The sequence below is a fragment of the Dryobates pubescens genome, chromosome 28 (assembly GCF_014839835.1).
Source record: "Dryobates pubescens isolate bDryPub1 chromosome 28, bDryPub1.pri, whole genome shotgun sequence".
Lineage (NCBI taxonomy): Eukaryota > Metazoa > Chordata > Aves > Piciformes > Picidae > Dryobates > Dryobates pubescens.
In genome coordinates, this window is record NC_071639.1 from 706,863 (window position 1) to 714,030 (window position 7,168).

The window sequence follows — 7,168 nt, forward strand, 5'->3', positions numbered from 1 at the left end:
TTGGAAAATTCCTATTTACAGTTAGTGCCCAAGCTTGGTACTAGCTCTGAAATGTAACACAGAGTGGCAGTTTAGGCTGGGTGACTCCTGTTACTGCCACATAATTATGCCTCCGGTGTCCTGAGTGTCCAGCCCAGTAAGGTGAAGGGAAGTGTTGGGAGGCCTTAGTGTGTGGCCTATGGGACTCTGTATGCTTTGGGATATCTTGCCACTATGCTTTGTAGTTTCTGTAAAACACCAATTGCATTTCCATATAAACTTTCCATCACTTTCCAATCCATTTGTGTGTGTCATTCTTTTGTCCCTCTTGGGGCAATAGAGGATCTGTCAGGCCTTGAACCAGGACAGATTATTGGTAGCAGAGGATGGCTGCTGTGGGAACGCTGCAAATTGGATTGGAGAAGTGCAGAGATGGAAAAGTTAAAATGGGAATCTGGGCGTTGTTGGGTTCTGGTGGTTGGGTTCAAGGTTTTGCTGGGGTGACCCTGTGGGCGTTTTATGGGTTCTGAGGGGACAGCTGTGCATGCAGCTGTGGCGTGGGCTGTCTTCTGCCATTTCAAGGTGCCAGCAGCGATTCTGGAGCCAGCGGCATCAAGGGAATGCTCAAGAACGCGGTGCCTGCCCCTTTCCCCTTTGTTGCCTGCAGTGTGGTAAGTGGTGCAGGGCTGGGGAGGTGGCAGTTGTAAGCAGACCAGAGCTGGCTTGTCCCGTGGTGGTGGGGGCGAGCGGCAGCGAGAAGGTGAGCAGTGCTGCACTGGGGGGTTACAGGCTCTTTAGGAGAGACAGGCGAGGGAGAAGAGGAGGAGAGGTGGCTCTGGATATTAGGGAGTCACTCTCTGCCACAGAGCTTGAGGTGGAAGATGAGGGAATTGAGAGGCCTGTGGGTTAAAATCAGAGGGCAGCCTAACAAATCTGACATCCTGGTTGGAGTCTGTTATAGACCACCCAGCCAGGATGAGGAGGCTGATGAAATATTCTATAAGCAATTGGAGGCTGTCTCAAGATCATCAGATCTTGTCCTCATGGGTGACTTCAACCTGCCAGATACCTGCTGGGAACTTAATTCAGCAGAGAGGAGGCAGTCCAGAAGATTCCTGGAGCGGATAGAGGACAGCTTCCTGACGCAGCTGTTAAGTGAGCCTACCAGGGGTCAGGCTCTGCTTGACCTGCTGCTCTCCAATAGGGAAGGGCTGGGGGGAGATGTGACCGTGGGAGGCTGCCCAGGGTGCAGTGACCACGAGATAGTGAAGTTTTCAATATGCAGGGGGATAGGGAGGAGCACCAACAGAACCTTCACCTTGGACTGCAGGAGGGCAAACTTCAGCCTCTTTAAGAAACTTATTGGCAAAGTTCCCTGGGTACCAACCCTCAAGAACTGAGGGGTCCAGGAGGGTTGGAGCTGCTTCAAACAGGAGCTCTTGAAGGCACAGGAACTGGCAGTGCCCATGTGCCAAAAGATGAGCCCAGGGGAAGGCTCTGGGCCTGGATGAGCAAGCAGCTCCTGGAGGATTGAAGGGGAAAAAGAGGCTGTGTCACCTCTGGAAGGAGGGGAAGGCTTCTCCAGGTGTGTTCAAGGAAGTGGTTAGATTATGTAGGAATAAAATGAGAGAGGCAAAGGCCCATCTGGAACTGAAGCTGAACACCTCTGTGAAAGACAATAAAAAGCACTGTTACAAATGCATTAACACTAAAAAGAAGGGCAAGAAGAACCTCCACTCCTTACTGGACCTGGAGGGGAACACTGTGACTGAAGATGAGGCAAAGGCTGAGGTCCTGAACACCTTCCCTGCCTCAATGTTTAACAGCAAGGCAGGAGCTCAGGACCAGTGGCCTCCTGAGCTGGGCAATGGGGTCAGGGAGCAGTGTGATGCCCTGGAAATCCATGAGGAATTAGTTGGGGACCTGCTGAGCCACTTGGACACTCACAAGTCCATGGGACCGGATGGGATCCATCCTAGGGTGCTAAGAGAGCTGGCAGATGAGCTGCCAAGCCGCTCTCCATCATTTTCCTCCAGCCCTGGCTCACTGGAGAGGTCCCAGGTGACTGAAACTGGCCAAGGTGGTCCCCATCCACAAGAAGGGACGGATGGAGGAACCTGGAAGCTCCAGGCCTGGCAGCCTGAGCTCAGTGCCAGGGAAGTGATGGAGCAGATTATCCTGGGGGCAATAACTGCACCTGAAGGATGGCCAAGGGCTCAGGCCCAGCCAACATGGATTTAGGAAGGGCAGGGCCTGCCTCTCCAACCTGATCTCCTTCCATGCCCAGGTGACTGCCTGGTGGATGTGGGGCAGGCTGTGAATGTGGTCGACCTGGACTTCAGCAAGGCCTTTGACACCGTCCCCCACAGCAAACTGCTGCCTAAGCTGTCAGCCCCTGGCTTGGACAGCAGCTCTCTGAGCTGGGTTAGGAAGTGGCTGGAGGCTGAGCCCAGAGAGTGGTGGTGAATGGTGCCACATCCAGCTGGCAGCCAGGCACCAGTGGTGTCCCCCAGAGATCAGTGCTGGGCCCCATGCTCTTTAACATCTTCACTGATGATCTGGATGAGGGGGTTGAGTGAGTCATCAGCAAGTTTGCAGATGACACCAAGTTGGGAGCAGATATTGATCTGTTAGAGGGCAGAAGGGCTCTGCAGAGGGACCTTGACCAACTGGACAGATGGGCAGAGGCCAACAGGATGGCATTCAACAAGTCCAAGTGCCAGGGGCTGCACTTTGGCTACAACAACCCCATGCAGTGCTACAGGCTGAGGTCAGAGTGGCTGAGAGCTGTCAAACAGAAAGGGACCTGGGGGTACTGATTGACAGCTACCTAAACATGAGCCAGCAGTGTGCCCAGGGGGCCAAGAAGGCCAATGGCATCCTGGCCTGCATCAGGAAGAGTGTGGCCAGCAGGAGCAGGGAAGTCCTTGTGCCCTGTGCTCAGCACTGCTTAGGCCACAACCTTGAGTCCTGTGTCCAGTTCTGGCCTCCTCAGGTCAAGAAGGACATTGAGAGACTTGAAGGTGTCCAGAGAAGGGCAAGGAGGCTGGGGAGGGGTCTGGAGCACAGCCCTGGGAGGAGAAGCTGAGGGAGCTGGGGTTGCTTAGCCTGCAGAAGAGGAGGCTCAGGGGAGACCTTCTTGCTCTCTGCAACTCCCTGAAGGGAGGTTGTAGCCAGGTGGGGGTTGGTCTCTTCTCCCAGGCAGCCAGCAGCAGAACAAGAGGACACAATCTCAAGGTGTGCCAGGGGAAGTTTAGGCTCAAGGTGAGGAGAAAGTTCGTCACAAAGAGAGTAATTTGCCATTGGGATGTGCTGCCCAGGGAGATGGTGGAGTCACCGTCCACGGAGGTGTTCAAAAAGAGATTGGATGTGGCACTTGAAGCCATGGTTTAGTTAGGAGGCGTTGGATGAGAGGTTGGACTTGATGATCTCTGAGGTCTGTTCCAACTTTATTGATTCTATGATTTTGATTAATATTGCCATATCATTTATAAATAAAGGAAATATGATCCCCTTCCATGAAAACACCCACAGTACTGTGTTCATGGGATGCCAAGCACAGCTCCAAGCACTTCTACTATACGAAGAGAAAAGTTGTCATTCATCTCCTCTAGGAGACTGATTCAATCACAACAGATGCTGTTGTAACCTACTTGCTACATTTTTCCTGATTTTATGGGGAAAGAAAGATGCCTCAACAGGGCCAAAAAGATCCTTATTTGAAAAGAAACCAACAGGAGTTAGAGCAAAGACACTTGGCCCAATATCCTGGCTGAGAGATTACCACTGGCAGACAAAAAAATGTGGTCAAGTAGAACACCACTTCATATTACTAATTTAAAACTTCAAACTCCAAACATTTTCATTTGAAAAGATGAAAAATAAGAAAAACCCAAATGCTGATAACCTCACACAGGGACATGGAACTAGGAAATTGAGGCAAATGCTGCACATCACAGAAACTCAGGCAGAAGCTGTGGCAGCAGTGTGCATTGCCCTCGGGCAAAACGTTTGTCCTGCGCTGCTCACCGGCAAGGGTGTTGGGGCTGCTCAAGCTGTGTCCAAGTTTTAGGACCCAGTCATAAATGGGCTCAGAGATATCACAGGTGCTTGTAACTGATACTATTTACTCTTTCTTCCTTCCAAATATATAAATACATATGCAATGTGTAAATTACAAGAACGTAGGCTAAGGCCAACTCTTCTTTTATGTCCATGGCACAGTTAACACACCACAAGGAGTTTTCTGCAGGAGCCTTGCAGAATGCAACTTGGATGCTTCTCAGGGGATGAATCAGGAGTGATATGAGCATGGCACAAACTATACTACAGGGTACTACCAAGAAGCAAGGGATAGGAGGAATAACCCCCCTACCCCCTGCCCTTGCCCCAGGAAATGCCACAGAAAGGAATTCAGGTATGTCCTTATCTCTCTCTGGTCAGCTCCTGGGTAGGAAGCTCCTCTGTAGGAAGCTGACTGATCAGCAGTATTTCAGAAAATGGACGGTGTCACACGTCTTGTTGGTCAGAAACTTTGCTACACAGAACAACCCCCTGCATTTTTGGTTGCTTTGGGATACTTTTGGGGTGCCAGGACAGTACGTGAGGGTCCCAGGCAGGCATTTTGGGGTCCCAGGCTGGTGGTTTGGTTCCCTGGGGGCCAGTTCAGGGCCCTGGGTTCTCACTTTGGTGTCCTGGGGCAACATTCTGAGCTCCAGGAGGCATTTTGGGCTGTGCCTCTGCTCCTCCTGCTAGGGGCAGGGGCCAGCCTGGGCTGCCCAGGGGGGCACAGGGGGTCCGGGGAGGCTGTTTGGGGCTTCAGGGCTGGCACTCCCCCCACACCCCCCGGGCCCTGCAGCTGGCCGTGCCGGGCCAGCAGCAAGACATCAAAGTCCCTTGGAGCCTCCCGGGGGCTGCTTGCTGCCCTCCATGCGGCGCCCCCGGGGGCCTGGCTGGGCCCTGCCGCCTGCTGCCCAAGGCCTGGCTGGAGGCGCCCAGCACAGCCTGCGGCCACAGCAGCCTCAGCAGCGCCGCAGGAGGCTGCGGGAGGCAGGGGCAGCCGGGCCCCACCGACCCCCCAAACACTGCAGACCCCCACAGACCCCCAGCCAGCCCCACGGGAGCGCAGGCCCGGCCCCGAGATCCCCCTCAGCCCCAGGGGATCCTGACCCCGGCCACAGCTTTCCCCCGAGACTCCCAAAGGATCCAGATCCCAACCCCCAGCCCCAAGGGATCCCAACCCCCAGCCCCAAGGGATCCCAACCCCCAGCCCCAAGGGATCCCAACCCCCAGCCCCAAGGGATCCCAACCCCCAGCCCCAAGGGATCCCAACCCCCCCCCAGCCCCACCGCTGCCCCCTGCCCCAAACCCCAGCCCTGCCAGACCCCACAGATGCCCTCCCCACAGCCTCCCCTCCCCAACCCCCACAGCTCCTCCTTCTGCCCCTCCAGAGGCTGCCCCCAGCCCCACCCACCCCAACCCCACGAACCCTGCCCCGGCCCCACGGAGCCCCCTGCCCCCCGCGCCCCTCCCGGCCCCCAGCTCCACACACGCCCCCGGCAGCCCCCCGCAGCCAGAGCCTTCCCCGCTCCGCTGCCGCCGCCCGCAGCGCTCCCCGGCCCCCTCAGCCCCTCCCGCCCCGCCGCAGCTCCCCAGCCGGCAGCTGCCGCTCGCCCGCCAGCACCTCCGGCACTTCTGCCGCGCTCCGGCCCCGCTGCCGCTCCCCGCGGGGCAGCAGCAATGGCGGCCGCGGCCGGCAGCGGCAGCTCCTCGCTGTGCCTCGGCAGCGCCCACGGGGAGGAGCTGCCGCGCTGCCGGCGCCTCTGATTGGCTGCGGCTGCCCGGCCGTGGGCGGGGCTTCCTTTGCGGCCCCCGCCCTGCTGGCGCTGCCGGAGCCACGTGGGCGCCTGAGGCGGAGGGGCCGGGTATTAGTAATTCTAAGTATGGATGTATCCAATTTGTTGTTTCTAGAAATTTTTGCAAATAATTCAAAATTTTTACAGTAATATCCAATTTAATGTTTTCTGGTTCAATGGTTTCATCTAAAATTTTCCAACCTAGATATTTCCGGGGAGGAATTGCTTGAATTTTGTCTGAAGCAATTTTTTTTCATGCCTGCCCAGACTGCCAAGCCTTTGCCCTCTCAACTCGGACAGGGAGTAACCCACGTGGGCTACAAGCTCTACAGCTATGGCAAACAGATGCCACTCCACCTCTGCACAAAGGCACTGAGTGTCCAGCCCAGTAAGGTGAAGGGAAGTGTTGGGAGGCCTTAGTGTGTGGCCTATGGGACTCTGTATGCTTTGGGATATCTTGCCACTATGCTTTGTAGTTTCTGTAAAACACCAATTGCATTTCCATATAAACTTTCCATCACTTTCCAATCCATTTGTGTGTGTCATTCTTTTGTCCCTCTTGGGGCAATAGAGGATCTGTCAGGCCTTGAACCAGGACAGATTATTGGTAGCAGAGGATGGCTGCTGTGGGAACGCTGCAAATTGGATTGGAGAAGTGCAGAGATGGAAAAGTTAAAATGGGAATCTGGGCGTTGTTGGGTTCTGGTGGTTGGGTTCAAGGTTTTGCTGGGGTGACCCTGTGGGCGTTTTATGGGTTCTGAGGGGACAGCTGTGCATGCAGCTGTGGCGTGGACTATCTTCTGCCATTTCAAGGTGCCAGCGGCGATTCTGGAGCCAGCGGCATCAAGGGAATGCTCAAGAACGCGGTGCCTGCCCCTTTCCCCTTTGTTGCCTGCAGTGTGGTAAGTGGTGCAGGGCTGGGGAGGTGGCAGTTGTAAGCAGACCAGAGCTGGCTTGTCCCGTGGTGGTGGGGGCGAGCGGCAGCGGGAAGGTGAGCAGTGGCTCCCAAAATCCAAGGGGGCGAGCGGTGGCTTAAGCTTGAAAGCTGCTCCCAAGGCCCAGAAAGCGAGGAGGTGGCTTTGGCTGGAAGGACTGCTCTTGTACCCCGAGGGGCGGTGACAGCTTTGATCTGTACCGCGGCAGCAGAGGTGGCAGTGGCTCTGCCGCTCTGTATGCTGGCAGCAGTTGTTTCCTCTCCCCTGATTTTCAGACACCTTCTGAAAATGGCACCTAGCACCTCGCTCCGCCCCTCGGTGAATTGGAGTGCAGCCACTCCCTCTCCCAGGGGAGGGCTGTGTAGCCAGATGAGGCCATGCCTCGGTCCGTTATCACCA